This window comes from Triturus cristatus, chromosome 10 (genome assembly GCF_964204655.1).
Source record: "Triturus cristatus chromosome 10, aTriCri1.1, whole genome shotgun sequence".
NCBI lineage: Eukaryota > Metazoa > Chordata > Amphibia > Caudata > Salamandridae > Triturus > Triturus cristatus.
The window spans coordinates 855,181,936-855,195,855 of NC_140593.1; the positions used below are offsets into that span (position 1 = coordinate 855,181,936).

Sequence of the window (13,920 nt, forward strand, 5' to 3'; positions counted from 1 at the left end):
CCTCTATCCTTCAGACATTTTGTTTGTTCTAGGTGTATGCTCTCGGTGAGGTCAATAAAACCATTTCTGCTCTCATGCCTTGCTTTCATGAAGTAGGCCCAACCTTCAGTACACAAGGACGTGCAAACGAATAGCGCAAACTATCGTCACTTCTCTTTTTGAGCTGTCACTGATACCCCTGGAGCACAGTACGTCACGCTGGTGAGGGATAGACAGCTTCCATTATCTCAGCTTTCCTATAAATTGAGAGAGTAAATGCAAACTGTGTGAAAAACAGAAAGCTGCTGTTTCTGCCCGGTCTCGAACCAGGGACCTTTCGCGTGTAAAGCGAACGTGATAACCACTACACTACAGAAACAGACACGCTTGCAGGAATCTTCTTGGCATGTAGTGGGCTGGAATGCACAGACCAAGGGCCAATGTCCATGAAGCTCAAAGTTGGACCCTCCTTACCCGATCTCTTTCTTTGGAAGAAAGGAACGAGGACCCCTTTTATTCCAAAAGGCGATTTTAAAACCATACCTGAAACCACACTAGAAAAACACTTTGCATTTAATTTTCCTACACTGATGGTCCACCCCAGAAAAGCAGTTGCAAAGAAGTCCGGCACTGAAATTCTATACGCCAAAAGTGGGAAATAGCGTAGAGGGAAAGGAACTTTCTCACCATACACGGCGTCTTATAGCATTCAAAAGAAGAAATGGCCCTATATAATAAGCAGCCTAAAAATAATTCCACAGCATGGGCTAGTCCGGGATTTGAACCCGGGTCCTCTCGCACCCGAAACGAGAATCATACCCCTAGACCAACGAGCCTGATTCCCCAGTCGGCATTTTAAGCAATTTCTGATGCGTCTTTCAGAAACAAAGCAGGGCTATTTGGCTGCTCTCTCTCTATGTGAACCACAAAAAGTCATGTTTTCTCTCAAGGTGTTGTTTTTTTCACTCTTGCAAGGAAGGGATGAGTCGATATCCTAGCTGCCAGAGAGCAGAAAAAAGGCGCTGATGAGAACTGCAGGCACTTTCTGGCACTTGTACTCTTCTGCAAGTCCTCGACACTTGCCCCATAGACTTCCACCCCAGATGCAAGGGAGGGCCTGCCAATTCTTGCTCCTAAGACAGAGGCATTTGATTCTTGGATTCAAACACGCTCACTCAGCGCTCGATCAGGCTCGATCAGGCGAGATTTATATGAGTGGCTCGCAGGACTGAAACACTAACCTGGGAGCCCCAGGGTGGCTGAATTCCCAGGATGGCCATTTTTGGGCAAGTCACCTCCTTTCCTCCTGCCTCAATCTAGAATTGGCTGCAAATCACAAGATAGAGTTCAATGTCCTTGTGTACTGCCTACTCCCAGATACCTCTCTGTCTTCCTTATGTAAATTAAAATTCGCAAGGGGGGACCAATGACAATCTGCTCCTCCCACATAACCAGGAAGCCCTGTTGAACATGTCTGCCTGTGTTGTTGCAGGGACAGTGCCTTCTCCGCCCAAAAGGTGGCAGGAGAGCCTCACAACAAAGATGGGATCAACTGCTTAATGAGAAACCAGCACGGCAGTTTGTGTGATGGAGTGCAAATTTAACTGAAGGTGTGCCTGAGGTGTCCCTTCCAGGAATACATGGAATTGTGATTGAGGGCCCAGCCTGATCGTTGGTGGATTTCTCGTCATATGTTACAGGTCCGTGCAAAGATTGTGGTGTGTGGGGAATGCACTGCAAAAAACAGGACGATTTAAGGGTGTAAAAGAAACCTGTCAGAAGTGGGATTTGAACCCACGCCTCCATGAGGAGACCAGAAGTCTCAGTTGCACTGAAGATCAAGCTCTCTTGAGTCTGGCGCCTTAGACCACTCGGCCATCCTGACAGCCCTGGATGTGCACAGATCTGACTCTTCTGACTGCACCTGCCAATGTTTGCACTTACAACGTTCACAGCAATGTCACAAGTGTAAAGACCCCACAATACAACATGGCATGACAAAAAAAAAGCTATTCACAAGAGCGACCACTGATGGATGCGGATTACTTTGTTTCGTCTTGCAAAAGTAAAGGAAGTTTCCCATGGCTCGCTGGGTTCAAAGACCGCCTCTTCTTAAGCTTGCATTGAGATAATAAGGTTTTAGAGGGTGCACATAAAAGCAGCTCATGCACAGTGTTTCTGCCCGGTCTCGAACCGGGGACCTTTCGCGTGTTAGGCGAACGTGATGACCACTACACTACAGAAACTCACTTGCTGTGTTTTACTGTTAGAGCAAGGTTCCTCTCAAGGGTTCTCTCTACTTCTATTCTGCTGTATCAGCAGCCACTCAGAAAGCGAGGAGCAAGTGTGAAAACTGCAGAGATATCAGCCAACATACTTGCAATTAGACGTATTAAAAATTGACTTATGCAGGCATCGACAGACAAATATCTGATGCCTAAATGCCAGCAAGTACAGCTTGGGAAAGCATCACCTGGGACACACACAGACTAAGCATGAAGGCAGAAAAAGCATGGTGATCCATGTTTCTTATGAGGTTCAAAATATTTTGTGCAACAATGCGGCGAGTGTAATGAGAAATAGTCAGGCATTGTGAGTTTTGAGTAGGATTCGTATGTTTACCTCTGAAAAAGGGCTCGTCCGGGATTTGAACCCGGGACCTCTCGCACCCTAAGCGAGAATCATACCCCTAGACCAACGAGCCGAGGCACACAAGAGTCGCCTTTCGCACCGGCTCCGGGGGTTATTGGCAGTGAGTTAGTGAATGCTTCACCCAAAGCAAGCAACTGCACATGCTGCTCTCTTCTGCAATATGGTTGCTGTCTTTTCCATGGCCGTCATCGAACAAGAAATGAAAATGCCTCTATCCTTCAGACATTTTGTTTGTTCTAGGTGTATGCTCTCGGTGAGGTCAATAAAACCATTTCTGCTCTCATGCCTTGCTTTCATGAAGTAGGCCCAACCTTCAGTACACAAGGACGTGCAAACGAATAGCGCAAACTATCGTCACTTCTCTTTTTGAGCTGTCACTGATACCCCTGGAGCACAGTACGTCACGCTGGTGAGGGATAGACAGCTTCCATTATCTCAGCTTTCCTATAAATTGAGAGAGTAAATGCAAACTGTGTGAAAAACAGAAAGCTGCTGTTTCTGCCCGGTCTCGAACCAGGGACCTTTCGCGTGTAAAGCGAACGTGATAACCACTACACTACAGAAACAGACACGCTTGCAGGAATCTTCTTGGCATGTAGTGGGCTGGAATGCACAGACCAAGGGCCAATGTCCATGAAGCTCAAAGTTGGACCCTCCTTACCCGATCTCTTTCTTTGGAAGAAAGGAACGAGGACCCCTTTTATTCCAAAAGGCGATTTTAAAACCATACCTGAAACCACACTAGAAAAACACTTTGCATTTAATTTTCCTACACTGATGGTCCACCCCAGAAAAGCAGTTGCAAAGAAGTCCGGCACTGAAATTCTATACGCCAAAAGTGGGAAATAGCGTAGAGGGAAAGGAACTTTCTCACCATACACGGCGTCTTATAGCATTCAAAAGAAGAAATGGCCCTATATAATAAGCAGCCTAAAAATAATTCCACAGCATGGGCTAGTCCGGGATTTGAACCCGGGTCCTCTCGCACCCGAAACGAGAATCATACCCCTAGACCAACGAGCCTGATTCCCCAGTCGGCATTTTAAGCAATTTCTGATGCGTCTTTCAGAAACAAAGCAGGGCTATTTGGCTGCTCTCTCTCTATGTGAACCACAAAAAGTCATGTTTTCTCTCAAGGTGTTGTTTTTTTCACTCTTGCAAGGAAGGGATGAGTCGATATCCTAGCTGCCAGAGAGCAGAAAAAAGGCGCTGATGAGAACTGCAGGCACTTTCTGGCACTTGTACTCTTCTGCAAGTCCTCGACACTTGCCCCATAGACTTCCACCCCAGATGCAAGGGAGGGCCTGCCAATTCTTGCTCCTAAGACAGAGGCATTTGATTCTTGGATTCAAACACGCTCACTCAGCGCTCGATCAGGCTCGATCAGGCGAGATTTATATGAGTGGCTCGCAGGACTGAAACACTAACCTGGGAGCCCCAGGGTGGCTGAATTCCCAGGATGGCCATTTTTGGGCAAGTCACCTCCTTTCCTCCTGCCTCAATCTAGAATTGGCTGCAAATCACAAGATAGAGTTCAATGTCCTTGTGTACTGCCTACTCCCAGATACCTCTCTGTCTTCCTTATGTAAATTAAAATTCGCAAGGGGGGACCAATGACAATCTGCTCCTCCCACATAACCAGGAAGCCCTGTTGAACATGTCTGCCTGTGTTGTTGCAGGGACAGTGCCTTCTCCGCCCAAAAGGTGGCAGGAGAGCCTCACAACAAAGATGGGATCAACTGCTTAATGAGAAACCAGCACGGCAGTTTGTGTGATGGAGTGCAAATTTAACTGAAGGTGTGCCTGAGGTGTCCCTTCCAGGAATACATGGAATTGTGATTGAGGGCCCAGCCTGATCGTTGGTGGATTTCTCGTCATATGTTACAGGTCCGTGCAAAGATTGTGGTGTGTGGGGAATGCACTGCAAAAAACAGGACGATTTAAGGGTGTAAAAGAAACCTGTCAGAAGTGGGATTTGAACCCACGCCTCCATGAGGAGACCAGAAGTCTCAGTTGCACTGAAGATCAAGCTCTCTTGAGTCTGGCGCCTTAGACCACTCGGCCATCCTGACAGCCCTGGATGTGCACAGATCTGACTCTTCTGACTGCACCTGCCAATGTTTGCACTTACAACGTTCACAGCAATGTCACAAGTGTAAAGACCCCACAATACAACATGGCATGACAAAAAAAAAGCTATTCACAAGAGCGACCACTGATGGATGCGGATTACTTTGTTTCGTCTTGCAAAAGTAAAGGAAGTTTCCCATGGCTCGCTGGGTTCAAAGACCGCCTCTTCTTAAGCTTGCATTGAGATAATAAGGTTTTAGAGGGTGCACATAAAAGCAGCTCATGCACAGTGTTTCTGCCCGGTCTCGAACCGGGGACCTTTCGCGTGTTAGGCGAACGTGATGACCACTACACTACAGAAACTCACTTGCTGTGTTTTACTGTTAGAGCAAGGTTCCTCTCAAGGGTTCTCTCTACTTCTATTCTGCTGTATCAGCAGCCACTCAGAAAGCGAGGAGCAAGTGTGAAAACTGCAGAGATATCAGCCAACATACTTGCAATTAGACGTATTAAAAATTGACTTATGCAGGCATCGACAGACAAATATCTGATGCCTAAATGCCAGCAAGTACAGCTTGGGAAAGCATCACCTGGGACACACACAGACTAAGCATGAAGGCAGAAAAAGCATGGTGATCCATGTTTCTTATGAGGTTCAAAATATTTTGTGCAACAATGCGGCGAGTGTAATGAGAAATAGTCAGGCATTGTGAGTTTTGAGTAGGATTCGTATGTTTACCTCTGAAAAAGGGCTCGTCCGGGATTTGAACCCGGGACCTCTCGCACCCTAAGCGAGAATCATACCCCTAGACCAACGAGCCGAGGCACACAAGAGTCGCCTTTCGCACCGGCTCCGGGGGTTATTGGCAGTGAGTTAGTGAATGCTTCACCCAAAGCAAGCAACTGCACATGCTGCTCTCTTCTGCAATATGGTTGCTGTCTTTTCCATGGCCGTCATCGAACAAGAAATGAAAATGCCTCTATCCTTCAGACATTTTGTTTGTTCTAGGTGTATGCTCTCGGTGAGGTCAATAAAACCATTTCTGCTCTCATGCCTTGCTTTCATGAAGTAGGCCCAACCTTCAGTACACAAGGACGTGCAAACGAATAGCGCAAACTATCGTCACTTCTCTTTTTGAGCTGTCACTGATACCCCTGGAGCACAGTACGTCACGCTGGTGAGGGATAGACAGCTTCCATTATCTCAGCTTTCCTATAAATTGAGAGAGTAAATGCAAACTGTGTGAAAAACAGAAAGCTGCTGTTTCTGCCCGGTCTCGAACCAGGGACCTTTCGCGTGTAAAGCGAACGTGATAACCACTACACTACAGAAACAGACACGCTTGCAGGAATCTTCTTGGCATGTAGTGGGCTGGAATGCACAGACCAAGGGCCAATGTCCATGAAGCTCAAAGTTGGACCCTCCTTACCCGATCTCTTTCTTTGGAAGAAAGGAACGAGGACCCCTTTTATTCCAAAAGGCGATTTTAAAACCATACCTGAAACCACACTAGAAAAACACTTTGCATTTAATTTTCCTACACTGATGGTCCACCCCAGAAAAGCAGTTGCAAAGAAGTCCGGCACTGAAATTCTATACGCCAAAAGTGGGAAATAGCGTAGAGGGAAAGGAACTTTCTCACCATACACGGCGTCTTATAGCATTCAAAAGAAGAAATGGCCCTATATAATAAGCAGCCTAAAAATAATTCCACAGCATGGGCTCGTCCGGGATTTGAACCCGGGACCTCTCGCACCCGAAACGAGAATCATACCCCTAGACCAACGAGCCTGATTCCCCAGTCGGCATTTTAAGCAATTTCTGATGCGTCTTTCAGAAACAAAGCAGGGCTATTTGGCTGCTCTCTCTCTATGTGAACCACAAAAAGTCATGTTTTCTCTCAAGGTGTTGTTTTTTTCACTCTTGCAAGGAAGGGATGAGTCGATATCCTAGCTGCCAGAGAGCAGAAAAAAGGCGCTGATGAGAACTGCAGGCACTTTCTGGCACTTGTACTCTTCTGCAAGTCCTGGACACTTGCCCCATAGACTTCCACCCCAGATGCAAGGGAGGGCCTGCCAATTCTTGCTCCTAAGACAGAGGCATTTGATTCTTGGATTCAAACACGCTCACTCAGCGCTCGATCAGGCTCGATCAGGCTCGATTTATATGAGTGGCTCGCAGGACTGAAACACTAACCTGGGAGCCCCAGGGTGGCTGAATTCCCAGGACGGCCATTTTTGGGCAAGTCACCTCCTTTCCTCCTGCCTCAATCTAGAATTGGCTGCAAATCACAAGATAGAGTTCAATGTCCTTGTGTACTGCCTACTCCCAGATACCTCTCTGTCTTCCTTATGTAAATTAAAATTCGCAAGGGGGGACCAATGACAATCTGCTCCTCCCACATAACCAGGAAGCCCTGTTGAACATGTCTGCCTGTGTTGTTGCAGGGACAGTGCCTTCTCCGCCCAAAAGGTGGCAGGAGAGCCTCACAACAAAGATGGGATCAACTGCTTAATGAGAAACCAGCACGGCAGTTTGTGTGATGGAGTGCAAATTTAACTGAAGGTGTGCCTGAGGTGTCCCTTCCAGGAATACATGGAATTGTGATTGAGGGCCCAGCCTGATCGTTGGTGGATTTCTCGTCATATGTTACAGGTCCGTGCAAAGATTGTGGTGTGTGGGGAATGCACTGCAAAAAACAGGACGATTTAAGGGTGTAAAAGAAACCTGTCAGAAGTGGGATTTGAACCCACGCCTCCATGAGGAGACCAGAAGTCTCAGTTGCACTGAAGATCAAGCTCTCTTGAGTCTGGCGCCTTAGACCACTCGGCCATCCTGACAGCCCTGGATGTGCACAGATCTGACTCTTCTGACTGCACCTGCCAATGTTTGCACTTACAACGTTCACAGCAATGTCACAAGTGTAAAGACCCCACAATACAACATGGCATGACAAAAAAAAAGCTATTCACAAGAGCGACCACTGATGGATGCGGATTACTTTGTTTCGTCTTGCAAAAGTAAAGGAAGTTTCCCATGGCTCGCTGGGTTCAAAGACCGCCTCTTCTTAAGCTTGCATTGAGATAATAAGGTTTTAGAGGGTGCACATAAAAGCAGCTCATGCACAGTGTTTCTGCCCGGTCTCGAACCGGGGACCTTTCGCGTGTTAGGCGAACGTGATGACCACTACACTACAGAAACTCACTTGCTGTGTTTTACTGTTAGAGCAAGGTTCCTCTCAAGGGTTCTCTCTACTTCTATTCTGCTGTATCAGCAGCCACTCAGAAAGCGAGGAGCAAGTGTGAAAACTGCAGAGATATCAGCCAACATACTTGCAATTAGACGTATTAAAAATTGACTTATGCAGGCATCGACAGACAAATATCTGATGCCTAAATGCCAGCAAGTACAGCTTGGGAAAGCATCACCTGGGACACACACAGACTAAGCATGAAGGCAGAAAAAGCATGGTGATCCATGTTTCTTATGAGGTTCAAAATATTTTGTGCAACAATGCGGCGAGTGTAATGAGAAATAGTCAGGCATTGTGAGTTTTGAGTAGGATTCGTATGTTTACCTCTGAAAAAGGGCTCGTCCGGGATTTGAACCCGGGACCTCTCGCACCCTAAGCGAGAATCATACCCCTAGACCAACGAGCCGAGGCACACAAGAGTCGCCTTTCGCACCGGCTCCGGGGGTTATTGGCAGTGAGTTAGTGAATGCTTCACCCAAAGCAAGCAACTGCACATGCTGCTCTCTTCTGCAATATGGTTGCTGTCTTTTCCATGGCCGTCATCGAACAAGAAATGAAAATGCCTCTATCCTTCAGACATTTTGTTTGTTCTAGGTGTATGCTCTCGGTGAGGTCAATAAAACCATTTCTGCTCTCATGCCTTGCTTTCATGAAGTAGGCCCAACCTTCAGTACACAAGGACGTGCAAACGAATAGCGCAAACTATCGTCACTTCTCTTTTTGAGCTGTCACTGATACCCCTGGAGCACAGTACGTCACGCTGGTGAGGGATAGACAGCTTCCATTATCTCAGCTTTCCTATAAATTGAGAGAGTAAATGCAAACTGTGTGAAAAACAGAAAGCTGCTGTTTCTGCCCGGTCTCGAACCAGGGACCTTTCGCGTGTAAAGCGAACGTGATAACCACTACACTACAGAAACAGACACGCTTGCAGGAATCTTCTTGGCATGTAGTGGGCTGGAATGCACAGACCAAGGGCCAATGTCCATGAAGCTCAAAGTTGGACCCTCCTTACCCGATCTCTTTCTTTGGAAGAAAGGAACGAGGACCCCTTTTATTCCAAAAGGCGATTTTAAAACCATACCTGAAACCACACTAGAAAAACACTTTGCATTTAATTTTCCTACACTGATGGTCCACCCCAGAAAAGCAGTTGCAAAGAAGTCCGGCACTGAAATTCTATACGCCAAAAGTGGGAAATAGCGTAGAGGGAAAGGAACTTTCTCACCATACACGGCGTCTTATAGCATTCAAAAGAAGAAATGGCCCTATATAATAAGCAGCCTAAAAATAACTCCACAGCATGGGCTCGTCCGGGATTTGAACCCGGGACCTCTCGCACCCGAAACGAGAATCATACCCCTAGACCAACGAGCCTGATTCCCCAGTCGGCATTTTAAGCAATTTCTGATGCGTCTTTCAGAAACAAAGCAGGGCTATTTGGCTGCTCTCTCTCTATGTGAACCACAAAAAGTCATGTTTTCTCTCAAGGTGTTGTTTTTTTCACTCTTGCAAGGAAGGGATGAGTCGATATCCTAGCTGCCAGAGAGCAGAAAAAAGGCGCTGATGAGAACTGCAGGCACTTTCTGGCACTTGTACTCTTCTGCAAGTCCTGGACACTTGCCCCATAGACTTCCACCCCAGATGCAAGGGAGGGCCTGCCAATTCTTGCTCCTAAGACAGAGGCATTTGATTCTTGGATTCAAACACGCTCACTCAGCGCTCGATCAGGCTCGATCAGGCTCGATTTATATGAGTGGCTCGCAGGACTGAAACACTAACCTGGGAGCCCCAGGGTGGCTGAATTCCCAGGACGGCCATTTTTGGGCAAGTCACCTCCTTTCCTCCTGCCTCAATCTAGAATTGGCTGCAAATCACAAGATAGAGTTCAATGTCCTTGTGTACTGCCTACTCCCAGATACCTCTCTGTCTTCCTTATGTAAATTAAAATTCGCAAGGGGGGACCAATGACAATCTGCTCCTCCCACATAACCAGGAAGCCCTGTTGAACATGTCTGCCTGTGTTGTTGCAGGGACAGTGCCTTCTCCGCCCAAAAGGTGGCAGGAGAGCCTCACAACAAAGATGGGATCAACTGCTTAATGAGAAACCAGCACGGCAGTTTGTGTGATGGAGTGCAAATTTAACTGAAGGTGTGCCTGAGGTGTCCCTTCCAGGAATACATGGAATTGTGATTGAGGGCCCAGCCTGATCGTTGGTGGATTTCTCGTCATATGTTACAGGTCCGTGCAAAGATTGTGGTGTGTGGGGAATGCACTGCAAAAAACAGGACGATTTAAGGGTGTAAAAGAAACCTGTCAGAAGTGGGATTTGAACCCACGCCTCCATGAGGAGACCAGAAGTCTCAGTTGCACTGAAGATCAAGCTCTCTTGAGTCTGGCGCCTTAGACCACTCGGCCATCCTGACAGCCCTGGATGTGCACAGATCTGACTCTTCTGACTGCACCTGCCAATGTTTGCACTTACAACGTTCACAGCAATGTCACAAGTGTAAAGACCCCACAATACAACATGGCATGACAAAAAAAAAGCTATTCACAAGAGCGACCACTGATGGATGCGGATTACTTTGTTTCGTCTTGCAAAAGTAAAGGAAGTTTCCCATGGCTCGCTGGGTTCAAAGACCGCCTCTTCTTAAGCTTGCATTGAGATAATAAGGTTTTAGAGGGTGCACATAAAAGCAGCTCATGCACAGTGTTTCTGCCCGGTCTCGAACCGGGGACCTTTCGCGTGTTAGGCGAACGTGATGACCACTACACTACAGAAACTCACTTGCTGTGTTTTACTGTTAGAGCAAGGTTCCTCTCAAGGGTTCTCTCTACTTCTATTCTGCTGTATCAGCAGCCACTCAGAAAGCGAGGAGCAAGTGTGAAAACTGCAGAGATATCAGCCAACATACTTGCAATTAGACGTATTAAAAATTGACTTATGCAGGCATCGACAGACAAATATCTGATGCCTAAATGCCAGCAAGTACAGCTTGGGAAAGCATCACCTGGGACACACACAGACTAAGCATGAAGGCAGAAAAAGCATGGTGATCCATGTTTCTTATGAGGTTCAAAATATTTTGTGCAACAATGCGGCGAGTGTAATGAGAAATAGTCAGGCATTGTGAGTTTTGAGTAGGATTCGTATGTTTACCTCTGAAAAAGGGCTCGTCCGGGATTTGAACCCGGGACCTCTCGCACCCTAAGCGAGAATCATACCCCTAGACCAACGAGCCGAGGCACACAAGAGTCGCCTTTCGCACCGGCTCCGGGGGTTATTGGCAGCGAGTTAGTGAATGCTTCACCCAAAGCAAGCAACTGCACATGCTGCTCTCTTCTGCAATATGGTTGCTGTCTTTTCCATGGCCGTCATCGAACAAGAAATGAAAATGCCTCTATCCTTCAGACATTTTGTTTGTTCTAGGTGTATGCTCTCGGTGAGGTCAATAAAACCATTTCTGCTCTCATGCCTTGCTTTCATGAAGTAGGCCCAACCTTCAGTACACAAGGACGTGCAAACGAATAGCGCAAACTATCGTCACTTCTCTTTTTGAGCTGTCACTGATACCCCTGGAGCACAGTACGTCACGCTGGTGAGGGATAGACAGCTTCCATTATCTCAGCTTTCCTATAAATTGAGAGAGTAAATGCAAACTGTGTGAAAAACAGAAAACTGCTCTTTCTGCCCGGTCTCGAACCAGGGACCTTTCGCGTGTAAAGCGAACGTGATAACCACTACACTACAGAAACAGACACACTTGCAGGAATCTGCTTGGCATGTAGTGGGCTGGAATGCACAGACCAAGGGCCAATGTCCATGAAGCTCAAAGTTGGACCCTCCTTACCCGATCTCTTTCTTTGGAAGAAAGGAACGAGGACCCCTTTTATTCCAAAAGGCGATTTTAAAACCATACCTGAAACCACACTAGATAAACACTTTGCATTTAATTTTCCTACACTGATGGTCCACCCCAGAAAAGCAGTTGCAAAGAAGTCCGGCACTGAAATTCTATACGCCAAAAGTGGGAAATAGCGTAGAGGGAAAGGAACTTTCTCACCATACACGGCGTCTTATAGCATTGAAAAGAAGAAATGGCCCTATATAATAAGAAGCCTAAAAATAATTCCACAGCATGGGCTCGTCCGGGATTTGAATCCGGGACCTCTCGCACCCGAAGCGAGAATCATACCCCTAGACCAACGAGCCTGATTCCCCAGTTGGCATTTTAAGCAATTTCTGATGCGTCTTTCAGAAACAAAGCAGGGCTATTTGGCTGCTCTCTCTCTATGTGAACCACAAAAAGTCATGTTTTCTCTCAAGGTGTTGTTTTTTTCTCTCTTGCAAGGAAGGGATCAGTCGATATCCTAGCTGCCAGAGAGCAGAAAAAAGGCGCTGATGAGAACTGTGGCACTTTTTGGCACTTGTACTCCTCTGCAAGTCCTGGACACTTGCCCCATAGACTTCCACCCCAGATGCAAGGGAGGGCCTGCCAATTCTTGCTCCTAAGACAGAGGCATTTGATTCTTGGATTCAAACACGCTCACTCAGCGCTCGATCAGGCTCGATCAGGCGAGATTTATATGAGTGGCTCGCAGGACTGAAACACTAACCTGGGAGCCCCAGGGTGGCTGAATTCCCAGGATGGCCATTTTTGGGCAAGTCACCTCCTTTCCTCCTGCCTCAATCTAGAATTGGCTGCAAATCACAAGATAGAGTTCAATGTCCGTGTGTACTGCCTACTCCCAGATACCTCTCTGTCTTCCTTATGTAAATTAAAATTCGCAAGGGGGGACCAATGACAATCTGCTCCTCCCACATAACCAGGAAGCCCTGTTGAACATGTCTGCCTGTGTTGTTGCAGGGACAGTGCCTTCTCCGCCCAAAAGGTGGCAGGAGAGCCTCACAACAAAGATGGGATCAACTGCTTAATGAGAAACCAGCACGGCAGTTTGTGTGATGGAGTGCAAATTTAACGGAAGGTGTGCCTGAGGTGTCCCTTCCAGGAATACATGGAATTGTGATTGAGGGCCCAGCCTGATCGTTGGTGGATTTCTCGTCATATGTTACAGGTCCGTGCAAAGATTGTGGTGTGTGGGGAATGCACTGCAAAAAACAGGACGATTTAAGGGTGTAAAAGAAACCTGTCAGAAGTGGGATTTGAACCCACGCCTCCATGAGGAGACCAGAAGTCTCAGTTGCACTGAAGATCAAGCTCTCTTGAGTCTGGCGCCTTAGACCACTCGGCCATCCTGACAGCCCTGGGTGTGCACACATCTGACTCTTCTGACTGCACCTGCCAATGTTTGCACTTACAACGTTCACAGCAATGTCACAAGTGTAAAGACCCCACAATACAACATGGCATGACAAAAAAAAAGCTAGGCACAAGAGCGACCACTGATGGATGCGGATTACTTTGTTTCGTCTTGCAAAAGTAAAGGAAGTTTCCCATGGCTCGCTGGGTTCAAGGACCGCCTCTTCTTAAGCTTGCATTGAGATAATAAGGTTTTAGAGGGTGCACATAAAAGCAGCTCATGCACAGTGTTTCTGCCCGGTCTCGAACCGGGGACCTTTCGCGTGTTAGGCGAACGTGATGACCACTACACTACAGAAACTCACTTGCTGTGTTTTACTGTTAGAGCAAGGTTCCTCTCAAGGGTTCTCTCTACTTCTATTCTGCTGTATCAGCAGCCACTCAGAAAGCGAGGAGCAAGTGTGAAAACTGCAGAGATATCAGCCAACATACTTGCAATTAGACGTATTAAAAATTGACTTATGCAGGCATCGACAGACAAATATCTGATGCCTAAATGCCAGCAAGTACAGCTTGGGAAAGCATCACCTGGGACACACACAGACTAAGCATGAAGGCAGAAAAAGCATGGTGATCCATGTTTCTTATGAGGTTCAAAATATTTTGTGCAACAATGCGGCGAGTGTAATGAGAAATAGTCA

The 13,920-nt window shown here is 47.0% G+C and overlaps 20 non-coding genes across 20 annotated transcripts; all 20 read right to left on the reverse strand.

Moving 5' to 3' along the window:
• Nucleotides 1–285: 285 nt before the first annotated feature.
• Nucleotides 286–358, reverse strand: TRNAV-UAC (transfer RNA valine (anticodon UAC)). The gene has a single exon. It is a non-coding gene; the product is annotated as a tRNA-Val (tRNA).
• A 1,394-nt stretch (nucleotides 359–1,752) lies between these two features.
• Nucleotides 1,753–1,864, reverse strand: TRNAL-CAA (transfer RNA leucine (anticodon CAA)). The gene is made up of 2 exons: nucleotides 1,827–1,864; nucleotides 1,753–1,798 (listed from the first exon to the last, which is right to left on the reverse strand). It is a non-coding gene; the product is annotated as a tRNA-Leu (tRNA).
• Nucleotides 1,865–2,152: 288 nt separating this feature from the next.
• Nucleotides 2,153–2,225, reverse strand: TRNAV-AAC (transfer RNA valine (anticodon AAC)). Its single transcript has one exon. It is a non-coding gene; the product is annotated as a tRNA-Val (tRNA).
• A 386-nt stretch (nucleotides 2,226–2,611) lies between these two features.
• Nucleotides 2,612–2,683, reverse strand: TRNAP-AGG (transfer RNA proline (anticodon AGG)). Its single transcript has one exon. It is a non-coding gene; the product is annotated as a tRNA-Pro (tRNA).
• A 441-nt stretch (nucleotides 2,684–3,124) lies between these two features.
• On the reverse strand, nucleotides 3,125–3,197 carry TRNAV-UAC (transfer RNA valine (anticodon UAC)). The gene has a single exon. It is a non-coding gene; the product is annotated as a tRNA-Val (tRNA).
• A 1,394-nt stretch (nucleotides 3,198–4,591) lies between these two features.
• TRNAL-CAA (transfer RNA leucine (anticodon CAA)) lies at nucleotides 4,592–4,703 on the reverse strand. The gene is made up of 2 exons: nucleotides 4,666–4,703; nucleotides 4,592–4,637 (listed from the first exon to the last, which is right to left on the reverse strand). It is a non-coding gene; the product is annotated as a tRNA-Leu (tRNA).
• Nucleotides 4,704–4,991: 288 nt separating this feature from the next.
• Nucleotides 4,992–5,064, reverse strand: TRNAV-AAC (transfer RNA valine (anticodon AAC)). The gene has a single exon. It is a non-coding gene; the product is annotated as a tRNA-Val (tRNA).
• Nucleotides 5,065–5,450: 386 nt separating this feature from the next.
• Nucleotides 5,451–5,522, reverse strand: TRNAP-AGG (transfer RNA proline (anticodon AGG)). Its single transcript has one exon. It is a non-coding gene; the product is annotated as a tRNA-Pro (tRNA).
• A 441-nt stretch (nucleotides 5,523–5,963) lies between these two features.
• On the reverse strand, nucleotides 5,964–6,036 carry TRNAV-UAC (transfer RNA valine (anticodon UAC)). The gene has a single exon. It is a non-coding gene; the product is annotated as a tRNA-Val (tRNA).
• A 385-nt stretch (nucleotides 6,037–6,421) lies between these two features.
• Nucleotides 6,422–6,493, reverse strand: TRNAP-CGG (transfer RNA proline (anticodon CGG)). Its single transcript has one exon. It is a non-coding gene; the product is annotated as a tRNA-Pro (tRNA).
• Nucleotides 6,494–7,430: 937 nt separating this feature from the next.
• Nucleotides 7,431–7,542, reverse strand: TRNAL-CAA (transfer RNA leucine (anticodon CAA)). The gene is made up of 2 exons: nucleotides 7,505–7,542; nucleotides 7,431–7,476 (listed from the first exon to the last, which is right to left on the reverse strand). It is a non-coding gene; the product is annotated as a tRNA-Leu (tRNA).
• A 288-nt stretch (nucleotides 7,543–7,830) lies between these two features.
• On the reverse strand, nucleotides 7,831–7,903 carry TRNAV-AAC (transfer RNA valine (anticodon AAC)). The gene has a single exon. It is a non-coding gene; the product is annotated as a tRNA-Val (tRNA).
• Nucleotides 7,904–8,289: 386 nt separating this feature from the next.
• Nucleotides 8,290–8,361, reverse strand: TRNAP-AGG (transfer RNA proline (anticodon AGG)). Its single transcript has one exon. It is a non-coding gene; the product is annotated as a tRNA-Pro (tRNA).
• A 441-nt stretch (nucleotides 8,362–8,802) lies between these two features.
• On the reverse strand, nucleotides 8,803–8,875 carry TRNAV-UAC (transfer RNA valine (anticodon UAC)). Its single transcript has one exon. It is a non-coding gene; the product is annotated as a tRNA-Val (tRNA).
• Nucleotides 8,876–9,260: 385 nt separating this feature from the next.
• TRNAP-CGG (transfer RNA proline (anticodon CGG)) lies at nucleotides 9,261–9,332 on the reverse strand. Its single transcript has one exon. It is a non-coding gene; the product is annotated as a tRNA-Pro (tRNA).
• Nucleotides 9,333–10,269: 937 nt separating this feature from the next.
• On the reverse strand, nucleotides 10,270–10,381 carry TRNAL-CAA (transfer RNA leucine (anticodon CAA)). Its single transcript has 2 exons — nucleotides 10,344–10,381; nucleotides 10,270–10,315 (listed from the first exon to the last, which is right to left on the reverse strand). It is a non-coding gene; the product is annotated as a tRNA-Leu (tRNA).
• A 288-nt stretch (nucleotides 10,382–10,669) lies between these two features.
• On the reverse strand, nucleotides 10,670–10,742 carry TRNAV-AAC (transfer RNA valine (anticodon AAC)). Its single transcript has one exon. It is a non-coding gene; the product is annotated as a tRNA-Val (tRNA).
• A 386-nt stretch (nucleotides 10,743–11,128) lies between these two features.
• TRNAP-AGG (transfer RNA proline (anticodon AGG)) lies at nucleotides 11,129–11,200 on the reverse strand. The gene has a single exon. It is a non-coding gene; the product is annotated as a tRNA-Pro (tRNA).
• Nucleotides 11,201–13,107: 1,907 nt separating this feature from the next.
• On the reverse strand, nucleotides 13,108–13,219 carry TRNAL-CAA (transfer RNA leucine (anticodon CAA)). The gene is made up of 2 exons: nucleotides 13,182–13,219; nucleotides 13,108–13,153 (listed from the first exon to the last, which is right to left on the reverse strand). It is a non-coding gene; the product is annotated as a tRNA-Leu (tRNA).
• A 288-nt stretch (nucleotides 13,220–13,507) lies between these two features.
• TRNAV-AAC (transfer RNA valine (anticodon AAC)) lies at nucleotides 13,508–13,580 on the reverse strand. Its single transcript has one exon. It is a non-coding gene; the product is annotated as a tRNA-Val (tRNA).
• Nucleotides 13,581–13,920: the final 340 nt, after the last annotated feature.